This window comes from Macaca mulatta, chromosome 13, assembly GCF_049350105.2.
Source record: "Macaca mulatta isolate MMU2019108-1 chromosome 13, T2T-MMU8v2.0, whole genome shotgun sequence".
NCBI classification, from domain to species: domain Eukaryota; kingdom Metazoa; phylum Chordata; class Mammalia; order Primates; family Cercopithecidae; genus Macaca; species Macaca mulatta.
The window spans coordinates 64,261,121-64,273,722 of NC_133418.1; the positions used below are offsets into that span (position 1 = coordinate 64,261,121).

The 12,602-nt window shown below is 42.5% G+C and overlaps 1 protein-coding gene across 21 annotated transcripts in view; it reads left to right on the plus strand.

Annotated features, from left to right (window-relative positions):
- Positions 1-12,602, plus strand: part of BCL11A (BCL11 transcription factor A) — a 100,641-nt gene that overhangs the window by 20,076 nt on the left and 67,963 nt on the right. The window contains exon 1 of one of the 21 annotated variants that reach the window (XM_077958676.1): positions 1,949-3,661. The exons of the other annotated variants lie outside the window; for them this stretch is intronic. The gene's annotated coding sequence lies outside the window, so the exon portion shown is untranslated. Of the gene's footprint in view, positions 1-1,948; positions 3,662-12,602 lie in introns of those variants that run through there. 21 annotated transcript variants of the gene reach the window in all.

A 12,602-nucleotide genomic window follows, 5' to 3' on the forward strand; every position in this document is an offset into this window, starting at 1 on the left:
AGTTTATCACTGGTTAACAAGCAGAATCAGAACACTGAAACTGATATTCTGATTAAAAGGAATGTTTAATGAAAGAAAATAAATTGTGATGGAAAATGAACAGTGTGTAAGAAACATAACTCTAATTTTAACCTCCGAGGGACCTAGCACTGCCCTACTGCGACTTCCATCTATACCATGCTAAAAGCATGCTTCAGTTTAAAGTTGTTAATATTCAGCTGGGAAACAGTATCCAGAACACAAATAAATTATTAAGTGCATGAACTTTTTAGGCAGTAAGATGAACTGATGGGGTCCATCTGTGAGATCCAGGGGCTTTTTATTTGTGTGTGTCGAGCGATTCTGCCCTCTCCGACTTCACAGCCTTTGGTCTCCGGCCAACTGCATGCATAATTGATTCCACACGCACTATCATTTTCTTGATGTAATTGCTTTACTAAGATATGATGAAATCTAATGGATAATTTGCTATTTGAAAATGGGCAAAAAAAAAAAATCTTCATACTTTATGTGGGACTGAGTGGGCAGTAGAGAAAGGGGTATTCAGCTGACCTGGTATTTAAGAAAACAAAACAAGCAACACTGACTTATGCATGCTGCTTCAGTTGCGTTGGCTGTGGATAGGAAGGTCTTTGTGACATATGGAAGCCAGTGTATAAATCTCTCTCCTTCTATCTTGCATCACTCCCTTCATTTCTTCTCTTTCTCTCCTCTCTCTCTCCCCCAAACTTTACAAGAAAGGGATCCTAACAAGGTAGAAAGTAAACAATTTAGTCATCACAAGCCTTATTATTCAGTCTATCCAGGAGTTTTGCCATGTCGGTTTATTTAACTTCCAGGAATGTAAACACTGACACAGCCCTAGAAGCAGCAAGAAAGATTACAGTATTAGAGTTAAAAACATGAGCATGGAGGAGCTGTGCTTTATACTCTGCTATAATAACACTTTACATTGAAACATAATGGTAAGTCAAAAGCGGACTGGAAACTTCTGCTTATATGGAGTACAAATTTCATTCTAATAGATTGGCATAATCTAGTGTACCCAGGGTAGATTGTTATATAATGGAGAAACTGTATAAATGTCAAGGACACAAATAATTCTACAGGAAGTAAATGAAAAGTATTAGAATTTCTTAAGTCACCATTAAATTTTGTTGGTGGGACAGTCTCATTAGCTGCTTCAAAATCATGTGGCTTTGCATAAGTCTTTCGAAAATGTATTTTCAGGGAATTTAGACGGTGAAACATTGTTTTAATCCAAACCAGTTCATGCTTTAAATATACCTTTAAAAAAATTGTACGGTTTTTCAAAGTACTTAAAGGGAGTGGAGGGGTAGAAAGCATATAAGTGAATCCATCTCACTGTGGCAAACTGTTTTTTAAGTAAAGTCATAATAATGAACAACACATGATCTGAAATTTGATCAGCAAACATATACTTATGCCAAGGAATTTTCTTTCTTTCTTTCCTTTTTTTTTTCTTTTTCGCCATTCACATAACCAAGGTTCTGTAAATCAGTAAACCAGGCAGAGAGTAACTATTGTAAGGGGGAAACCAAACCATAATACCCAGAATGGCCCAGAAGCTGTCCTTCTGAAGAAACATTAATGCCACCACCACCAAAAAAAGAAAAACCAAAAAACAAAACAAAACAAAACCTTTTTACAAAACTGGAAATGACAGAATCGTTTTAAAAGGAAAAAAAAAACCACCTTCTGATGCTCAAAACTTCAAACTATTAATAGACCACCAGTGAGATAGACTGTCTTTGTGCCTTGAAATGCAAAATGAGGGAAATAATTAGCAGAGGAACAAAATTCTCAAAATTTGAAGAACTTCTGTGATTACTGGGGGTACAGTGAAAAGAAAATGCAAATTTCTTCCTGATCTTAATTAGATTCGATTGTGCGGTGGGTGTGTTGGATTTGGGGGGAGGGGCAGGGGCAGGGAGTGCTGGGGTGAGGCGTGAGGCAGAGTGTTGCGGAGACAGGTTAGCAGGGGCCTGGCGGTGTGGCAGGAACAAAGGCAGCTTCCAAGGCTGGTGCAGGATTCCGTGCCTTAACCCAGATGCTCATGGTGCCCCAGTCTTGAGTCCTTCATTTAGGTGGGCTTATTTCCCACTGGGTCTGGGGGATTTCATTTGTCTTTTGAGGGGCAGGGTGGACACTGACAGAACAGCTGCCTGGGGAGCCTAGGAAGAGGGAAGCAGCCTGTGGGTAACTTTTCCTGATCACATGGGAAGGCTAAGACGTTATGGATCCTGCCTTGGGCACTGGGGTCAGCGTCTCCTGGTGGTGTCTGCACAGGGCCCCCCCAGTGCCAGGGTACTGCCAAAACACGCTCTTGAGTTTAATGGTAGTGGTTGATCTGAGTCCTGCCGAAGCGTATGGAGCAAGTTTCATTGGCTGGACTTTCCCTTTGCATGAAATAATAAAAGACCTGGCCAAGGCTTATGAATCTATTTTTGTTTCATTAATATTATTTATTATGTATTTTATTAATATTTTTAGGAGGGACTGCGCTCTTATTTGACCATTTGTAGTTATAATTAATACATTCCGTACTGGTTGTAAAAAGTGTACTTGCATTTAATTGCAAGTCAGGGTAAATTAATGGATATGATTTAAAACAAAACTCACTTAAAATATTCTTGCAGAAAGCAAAGGAGGGGGCAGTCCCAGTATTTAATTTATTTTCTGGGTTAGTGTCAGTGGTGAGAGGGTCGAAAAGGTTGTGTGGGTCCAACGGGATTTGTGTCTGTGTGTGCAGGATGGTGGGGGCAACACACAGGGAGGAGGAAAACCTGGGCCGGAGGAGGGATAGCCAGGAGCTCTTTTTTTTTTTTTTTTCTTCCTCTAATTTCTGAGGTTGCCAGGAGGGGCTTAAGCAAAGTGGTCAAGTCCATCTGCTCCGGAGAAGGTGGTAAAGAAAAGAGGTTAGTGGCAAGAGGGAAGGAGCACAAAGGGAAAATTGTACATTGGGAGCGTTACTCTCCCTGGCCGTGGTGTAGCCAGACTGGTTTAGCAGACAGAATGATAGATTGTTTTGTCAGGGGTCCCAGGGTGCGCCCTGAACTTGAAGCACTTTGTTTATCTTGAATAGAAAGGGAAAAGCGCAGACATAATCGATGTCTAGTTTTTAGGAGCTCGAAAGAGGTAGGAGAACAGAGAAGACTCGGGAGGGGTAGTGGGAGGTGGGGGAGGTGCGGGCCTTGGTTGTGGTTGTCCATTAACAGATGAACTTGGCCGAGGGCCAGGCTTTAGATGAGAGCGTGTCAGGGCCCCAGTGCAGCCAAGCCTTTTCAGTGTTTTTTTTTTTTCCCTTTTTCTTTCTTTCTTTTTTAAATACCTGCTGACTGTACATCAAATGCTCCCTGGTCTTTTGGCTAAAGGCAAAAAAAATAAAAAAATAAAAAATAAAAAAATAAAGAGACGCACAGCTCAATTTTTTCCCTCCTCTGAACCAGTTGAGGCCAGTCTTTTGGCTACAAACGCGGGTTCTATCATCTTTCCTGGCTTGCCATTGGGAAAAAAAGAGTTGTGATAGCGCCAGTAACCCGAGGGCCAGATGGGAAGGGTTTGGTTGTGTTCCGGCGACCAGGTGTGAGAGCTCGTGGTGCAGTAGGGTGGGGCGTGGCCGGCGTGCCTGCGTGTGCAGGTAGGAAATCAGTGGAAACTCTTTTTTTTTTTTTTTTTAAATGGCTGAAGTTTAACTTGTTGGAAGGGGCCTGTGAATTAAGCTGTCGGTGGTTGAGAATAATATGCAAGGAAGGCTCAGGAAAGGCCAGGGGTGGGGAAAAGGTGCTCTTGCTAGAGGCACAGCCTTTCCTGGGCAGAACCGATGGCAAACCCATGTGTTTGGGCTTGTTTTGTTCTCGATTTTCTTATCTTCTTGGCCTCTTCCTGTGTTTTTTCGTTTATTGTGACATTATGCATTCATATATGAATGTTGGCAAGCAAGAGTCATCATCCCAATAACTTCCTGACATTTTTAGCTCTTTTAATGTGCAGTCTTTGCCCTCCTGCCACAAGTGGCGAAGTAATTGAATTTCCCTGTTACTAACTGGCAGGAGGCATGTTCTAGTTCCCACCAGAGGAGCTGCTGGGGCTAAAGCTGAGTTCATAGAATCCCACCTAGGGGACACCAGGGCTTTCGAGTGGTTTGGGGACCTGTCTGAAATGAGATTCACACGATATAAAATATTTTTCCCATCATAGACTTGAAAATCACCATTGTGCACATCTATATAAAATGTGATAAAATCACATTTACTTCTCCTGGCTGAGGCCTCATAAGGGAGGCAGGATTTTCTTCTCCTTTTCTAGTAGCAAATAAAAACTGGGAAAATTTGGGGGCCTCTGGGTTTATCCCATGGATACCCCCCCAACTCAGCCAAGCCCTTAGAGGCAGTCTTCTTTCCCACCTGGGTGTCTTTGTAACCTGAGCTGGTAAGAAAGGGAAGAGGGACTGAAAGAGGGGAAATATGCCCTTAACATATGATTTCTCTCCTTTCTTTTCTTCTTCCCTTTGATTACATGAAATAAAATGGTTTACGCTGAGGGTAAAGAAGTAATACCATTTCTAGTTGTGTGACCTTGGGCAGATTTCATTCCCTAAGCCTCCGTTTCCTCAATCTGTAAAGTTGGGTGGATCACGGGGCTCGCTTCATAGGGCCTTTGAGCATCCTATGAGAGCACGTGGGGTGCTGGGCTCAGTGCTGGGCACATGGTAAAACATGTCACAAAAGCTCATTACTATTACGGTTATGACTCATGGCTTGGAACTGTGTGCTCCTGGGGTCTCAATGTAGTTCTCCCACTATGGGGTGAGCAGGTTGGGATGAGAGAAGAGCAGGGCAGGTGGGGCTCTAAAGAGCTCAGGGCCTCATTATGTTTCTGGTGGCAGTTCCCTCAGTGGGTGGGAGTCCCCTCTCCCCATAGGCATGTGCTGCCTTGTGAGAGGCTTGTGCCTGGGTGTGTGACGCAGTTACTCTGGGTTCAGATTTCTACATCACCACTAACTGGTTGGGAGAGTCTGGGGGAATCATTTCACCTCTCTGTGAAATGGAGACAACTCAAGGTCCCTTACCTTACAGAGTCCATGTGAGAAGTAAATGAGGGAAAGCACAGACATTACTTGCTCCGGGGGCTGCACCTCCAGAATTGCTGTTGTCATTACCATGTATCTGACACATTGATATTCCATCCCACAACAACCCCGGAAAGGAAACACTCCTATTAGCCTCATTTGGTAGAGGAGAAAATTGGGGTTCATCAAGGGTTAAATGACTTCACTGAGGGTCCACAGTTGTTCAATCCTTTGGCCTGCGGCCACCATCCTCTTCTACCGCCTCAGTACGTGTGCAGCTTTCTTCGGCGGCACCAGGCAACAACTGGGCAGGAAGCTCTGGTGCTGGACAGTTGTCCCTCCCATGGGTTCTGTGGTCAAGTTTTTCAATCTTCTGGGAAAGAGAAGAATGTTCCCCTCCAGTTCTGGGCATATTGAAGGAGCTCGGAACTGTTGGGAAAAGTTGCAATGTAAGGAATTCTGCTTTGCAAGTAGTCATTTCCCCATCTGTCCAGAATGAGCCAGAAATCGAGTGAGGGTCCTGAAAAACAGAGGGAGGAGGTTTTACTGTTTGTGTGTGGCTTGGTTAGGAGACTGCAGTGGGCTGAATGAGAAGCCAAGCTAGGACTTTTAAGGAGTGGTGAGACTTGGCCTGCAGCAGTTCTGTATGTTGTCTCTGTGGCATTCACTTCTCAGATTGTACCTTCAAAGGGTGGGGAGAATCAGAATTATACAGGGAGGGAGAGACTGTGTGTGAGTGAGTGTGCATGGCAGGGGTGCTTCTGAGGACGATGGGTACTGGGGGATCATAATCTGCTTCGAGGAGGTTTTCATTTCTGGCTGAACAAGTGCTGTGGTAAGGCAAGTCCGGAAGGCATGCTGGAAACTTGAGGGAAGTTTTGAATGGAAACTGCAGTCAACAGCTCCGTATGATCCGCATGTGGCTTCCCCAGAGGCAAGTTTTCAGCTGCATGGTGGCCTCTCCCAGTCACTCCACAGGCTGCCCTGACACTATTAATATTTGCTGAAGCAAGACCTGAGATTCGTTGCAGATGGATTACACAATGTATTCCAAAACCGAATGTCACTGTTTTCCTGTACTCTCCATCCTTTCGAATTGGCCGGGCCATCATAGACCTCCACTGATAGAATTTCAGAATCATTTGGTAGTTGAGAAGCGCCTACTGCATGTGGAGGTCCCGTGGGAGGAGTAGAATAGTTGGCCTCGGCACTGACGAGTGTTGGATGGGAGCTCTGCTCACTTGGTAAGTCCTTCTGCTAGAACCAAGAGAGGCTGTTCAGATCCATCACAAAGAAGTTGTCGCTCACATCCAGGTTGTCTTCTGAGTTTGAGGTAGGATGGAGGTGGCTGCTGAGAACCCATGTGGGTCAAGAGCTCCAAAGCTTCACTTTCACTTCGCACTCTGTCCCGGGGCATGGATGTCCTCAATGGAGGTCATGCAAGCCCTTCCCTCTCACCCCTTCTCTTGGCCCTCTTCGTTGTCTCTGTATACCCCTGGGTCAAGAGTGTAGTGGTTCTCCTTTGTCACCCTGGAGGAGAAGCTCTTAGTTTTATTTGCTGAGTCTCCTAGACCGAAATGATAAAAAGCATATCATGGCCTTAGAACCCTTCTTATTTCCCTTGCTCGCACCCCCTAGTTTTCCTTCTCTTCCCTTGAAAATCAGTGAAAATCAGGCCACATCTCTGATGATGGCCTTTTGTTTCTTTTTCTTTTTCTGTTTCTGCCTTCGTTAGGTAAGCACAAATTTAATGTCCCAAGAGGCAGGCCGGTGACCCTTCAGGCCAAGTGCCTGGATGTGGCAAAGCTACAATAAATATCGAATGGTGAGAGCAATGGAAATTTAACAAAGCCATAACCAAGGAGACCTCAGAGGGGCAGTGGACTGGTTAAGAGGCTGTTGGATGAGCCGGGTAGTATTTCTACTTCAACCTGATTGAAATGTCGACTAAAAATCAATGCTGTTGACTAGTGATAATTTACAATGTTCCTGGTGCTAAGTAGTTCCCCGCTTAAGAATGCGTTTGCTGGGCAGAGATTAGTGCAGGGAGTTGTGTGTGTCACAATGAATCAGACGCATTATAGGTCAGCCCTTTATTTGTTTCATCATGACTTTTACACAGTTGTCATGTAATTTATGGCTGCTTTCACGTTGTCAAACATTTTCATTGCATCTTCTTCTTTAACACACTCCTGACATAGACACACTGCACTTGAAGGCTTGGTATTGTTTCATAATCCGAGAGGAGGCCTATAAACCATCAAATTACACTATCTTTGGGCTAATCTAAATGCGCTGCAGATTAAAATCAGAGCTCATTTGTCCCTGATGCAAATTATTAAGTTCTAATTATAAATATCCATTTAATTACCCCATACGTTTTTATTTTGCGGACCCTTTTGAGCACTGCTGTCTGCGACGCGGAGGGGGTGGGGGGAGATGCATAGGAGACAATCTGCGTAATTAATGTACACTTCCCAAATGGTAAAGGATAAACATATGCTGCTTTGTTTGTCTTATTTATTGATTGATTAGATGTATAGAGACTTTGGCATGGGCACAATCTGAAGTTGAAATCCTTTTAAAAATGAAAACTATTTAAAAATCTTTTGGGGAAGAAAGAGCAAAATATAGCCAACCAATGGCTTTCTGCTAGAACACATCATCCCAAAATATGGGATTCTGAATTTGATCAAATCACCAGTTTCTGAATTTGATCAAATCTAGATTTTGCAGAAGTTCAGGGTGAGAGAAACCATGCCTGTTTTATATCTAGAAAGTGAAATCATTGTTATAGAAAAAACCTACTGTGGTTAGAAAAAAAACCACATTCTTTTTTCCCAACTCTGCTGCCATTCTCTACCAGAAAATAACAGTATCTGCCTGTAGTATGAAGACCTTCCAATTGAGAGCATTATGATAAACTATTTTTGATTACCAAACATGAATGAAGGAAGAAGATAACATAAAAATTAGTAAAGGCCTTCCAACTAGACATTTACCCTTCTGTGAAAACCATGGAGAAATTACCAAGACTGGTTTGCGGGGAGGGCATTTAAGGTCTTTTGGGCATTACAGATTTTCTAGAACCAAACTTTGACTTTTAGTGTTAACAAAGAGACACTGATCTGAAAACCAGGACACCTGAGTTCTGACCCTTATTGTGTCGTGCTGTGAGATTTGGGGCTCCCTTCACCTGTTAGCATTTGTTTCCGTGGGTTGTAAAGTAGGTAAAATAGATGGTTTGAACTGGGTGGGCCTCTAAGTCCCCATGATGTTCTAGCATAGTATGAACACCACTGACCAGTTTCCTCCCTGCTATATTTTGGAATCTAGTTGCTGAATGGGGCTCACCTGCAAAGACGGCAGAATATTTTCTTGATTTGCCTCAAAGATGGAAGCTATGGTGGAGATTAAGGCTTGGATTCATGATTCCCCAACAGAAAGCTTAAAGGCATCTTTCAAATTGCTGGAAGCAAAACTGAAGTGCAGTATAATGGAATGGTGATAATTCACAGAAGTTTCCAGCCTTACAAGCTTTCTCCATCTTTTAATTGTTGCAAGCTGTTTTTTTGAAAAACTCCAAAGAATGTAATGTGTATTTTCTCCAAGTTTGCTTTTTTGGGCAAATGTAACTACATCAAAATAGAAGTACGTTTTTGAAAAAGAAATAGTTGAATTCAAACAACCAGGTATTTTAAATTCAATTAACTGACTTAATTCAGTGATATTTTCCTCCTTCCTCCTCCCAAAAGCTGGTTTCTCTGTATGGACATAGCCTACATATGCTGAGTCCCTGGAGTTAGGAATTTTTGCTTGTTAAAGGCATCCAATGCAACATGTTTAGAAGAATTCTCCCTCTGTTAGTGTTGAAGACAGCATAAATTGAGGGAAAATGTTCTTTTTTTATTCATCATGTAGGTAAAAGCATATGGCCTGTTCTGGGACATGCGATCTTTGCAATCCATTTTTTAATCTTGGTGTTTACCATTGGCTTTTAGGACGGATGTTTCTGTTTTCCACACTGTCCAGCAAATACCATTTATATGTGGCATTGAATGAGATATGAAATGATGTTTTCAGAAGCATGCTGAGAAAGGGCATTCAAAGTTATCCTTTGGATAATGATGATCTAAAACTTTCTTTTATTATCCCATGTGCTCAGAGTAAGGGGCAAATGAATCAGTTGTGAAATATGTGTTCCTTGTAGGACACAGGCACTCTTGAGATCTATAGCTTCAATAAAAAAGTAATTTATTTAAATTACTGCCTCTTTAATTTATAATGTTTTGGGGATTTTTAATAGGCGTGCTCTATAAGGGCACTGATAATCAGCTGTTTCCGATTTCGCATGCTCTTCTATCTCTGGCAAAAAAATAAAATCTTAAAAAACAAGAAACAAGAAGAAAAAAAAAAAAAAAACAAAAGCAAGGAAAATGAAGTTTAACCCTAACCCAACGCAAAAGCAAATAACAGGCCAAATGAGTGGCAGCCTCCCAGAGGTTCTACTTTCCCCTTCCGTTATTACCTGAAATAAAAGCATGATAACATTCATGCCAGAGATAGGTGACAAAATTATGTATTCAGATATGAAGTTTAGGATTTCATAGCCCGATGTTCTCTCTTCTCCCCCCCCCCCCCCCCCCGCCTTATTGTGATTGTGTAAATGTATCAGCCGTTGTATTGTTAATGTATGATAAGAAGCTGCTGCTAGGACAGTCTTGGCTCACTAATGGGGTCAGCTATGTCACAATGTGATCTATGGATTATATTTACCATGGCATATTTTGTTTGCAAGCTAGGTTGTGAGATGGGAGTGGATGATAACTGAAGATACCCTCCAGTTTTCACACTAGTTCCTGTGGTCCCAAGTCTCTAAAACAATAAAGCACTCCTGATAATGGAGAGGTATTTATGGGAACATAATTGACTTCAAAGTTTTAGATTTCTGGCTGAAGTTTAAGATGGGATAGTCCATGACATTAATATCTGTGCTTAAAGCTCCTATTTGTCTTAAATAAATTATTTAGGGTTTACTGCTAAAACCTTGGTTAATTCTTGAAACTTTGGGCTAGTTAAGTAACTTTCCAGTGACTTTCTGTGCCTTGGTGATTCATTTACTTGATTGAGCTCTTGTGTGCTCATATGATTTCTAAATTTATTTCTCAAGTTTTGTCTGGCAATGAATGATTTTGCTTACTGGAGTCTTGTGTGGTACACCTATACAAGGCTTATTATCTCTTTTTGAAAAAAAATACCCAAACATATCAACACTGTCATCATAAGATAAAGCATATATACATATGCATCTATATACACACATATGTATATACATACTACATATATACATATGTATATGCATGTATGAATATATGTATTGGTTGTGTGCGTGTGTGTGTGTGTGTGTGTGTAGAAAGGGAGAGAGAGAGAGTAGGAAAGTCTTTAGAATTTACCACGATTCCATCAAACCAATATAGAAGTTTTTGAAAGCTGTCCATGTAGAAACCACTTTTCATCAAAATCTGACTTAAGCAAATTATCTCCATACTGTTTATCTGAAAGTCTATTTTTCACATAGCCCTGGATTGAGGATCATAGTGGTTAATTTAGGAGCAACAGTCCCAAGCAGGAATCCTGGATGGCAGGCTGTCCTTTGTGCCTCCCCTGAGTTGAAGAGACTGGTGTTTATTCTTTCTCTAGGTTGCAACACGTGTTGCCTTGAAATCTCCCGTCTTTACAGTTCTGCCATGAGTGTATTTTCTGTGACCTGCCTCTGCATCTGGTTAAATGGACTTCAGTAATCTGTACACAGTTACTTCTTACTTATTTTATGTCCTGAAAGATATTAAGTCCAGCAAGCTTGTACCCACAGAGTCTACAGAGAAAACGGCCAGGCAATTTTTGTTTCAATCTCTGTGTCTCTCTGGAGCACTAGTTCCAGAGGCTGATCAATAGGTTTTATTGTAGACCTCACTGTCTCTAAAAGCATTGTGACCTTATCCTGTCTAAAAATAGTATTTGCTCTTGCCTGCAGAACCTTGACCTGTGAAAACCCATTTGGAACATAACTGACATATCTAGTCAGCTGTATATCCAAGACATGCTCTGTGAATGAATTCTGTGCAGAACCGTCCAGGAGAACACTTTCTTCCAAGACAAATGAATTCCACTTCTGAACACTGGGAGTGCACCTGCTTGTCTGATGTGGTGATGGGCCACATGGTGGGGAATGAGGGAGACACAGGGCCTGTGGGGCAGTCGATGTGGGCAGACTGTCACAGAGACTCTCAGAGGGTGCATTCAGCCCTGAATAGGGCAAAGGACTGCAAGGGGCAGGAGCTTGGGCTGACATGCAAGGTGGCTTTCCACAAGGCCCCTTTTAGAGAGTGTGATTCTCTGAAGCTTTTCTTGGCAGCTTCAGTCTTGAACCTCACTGGAAGGGATCCTCCAAAACATGACCCAGATGGAAAGAAGTATTTCTAAGTTTAAAGTAACTCCCTTATTTGGTAATGCAGGACTTTATTTGTCACTTTATTATTTTTAGGTGTGATAATGGTTTTGCGGTTGTATTTAAAAGAAAAAAAAGTTCTTGTGTTTAAAAAATACATACAGAAGTGTTTACTGATGAAATGATATGATGTCTGGGGTCAACTTAAATAATAAAATGGGCTAGGGAGGCGATAGGGTTACAGAAGACAAGAACGACTGTGAGCTGTGGTGGTTGGAGCTGGAAGATGTGGACTTGGGGACTGATTTATAACATTCTCTCTACTTTTGTAGTATTTGAGATTTTTCCAGAAAATAAAGACATTGCCTGACTGGTAGAGAGCAATATGACCTTGTTTAGTTGGTGTTGCTTCTTCACCAAGGGTTTGGCTCAGAGGAAGCAAGGGGACAAGTGTCATGTGGGCAAGAAAGTACCTGTGAGCTCCAGTAAGTTCATTGTGAAGGGGTCATTTCAGGATCTGTACTGTGCACTGTCGCCCATTCTCCTGGAAGAACAGAGATCCCTTGGCTTTTTCAGTGCATAAGGCAGAGTCAGATGTGGCGTTTGCTTGAGTTTCAGCACAGGTGCCTCTGTGCATCGTGGTGGGCTCAGGAAGAAGCAGCTGGGACGTGCTCACTTGGCTGGTAGTGTTGATGAAGACAAGGCTCTGGGACCTTCCTTTGGCCATTTGATTCCTGACTATTAGAGAAAGATGGTTAGCCTGAGAGGAGATTGACCACACTCTCAGAAAGAAGGGGACAAAGAACATGTCAAGGGTTAAGCAGCCTTCCCTTTAAGGGAGGACTGGGACACAAGATGGAAGATGAAAGGGAGCAGAGTGACAGTTGCAGAGCTGGAAAGGGGCATTTTGTTCTTTTGGTTAGCAGAAGCCAGGACTGTTGCTGTATGACTTGAAAGCTAGGTCACTGGTGGGCTTCGTGCAGCCCATCACGCGGGAGCCATGGTGGGCCTGGTCTCTGCTGTATCTGCTGCCTGGAAGCTGAGAGTGGCCTAACCACATCA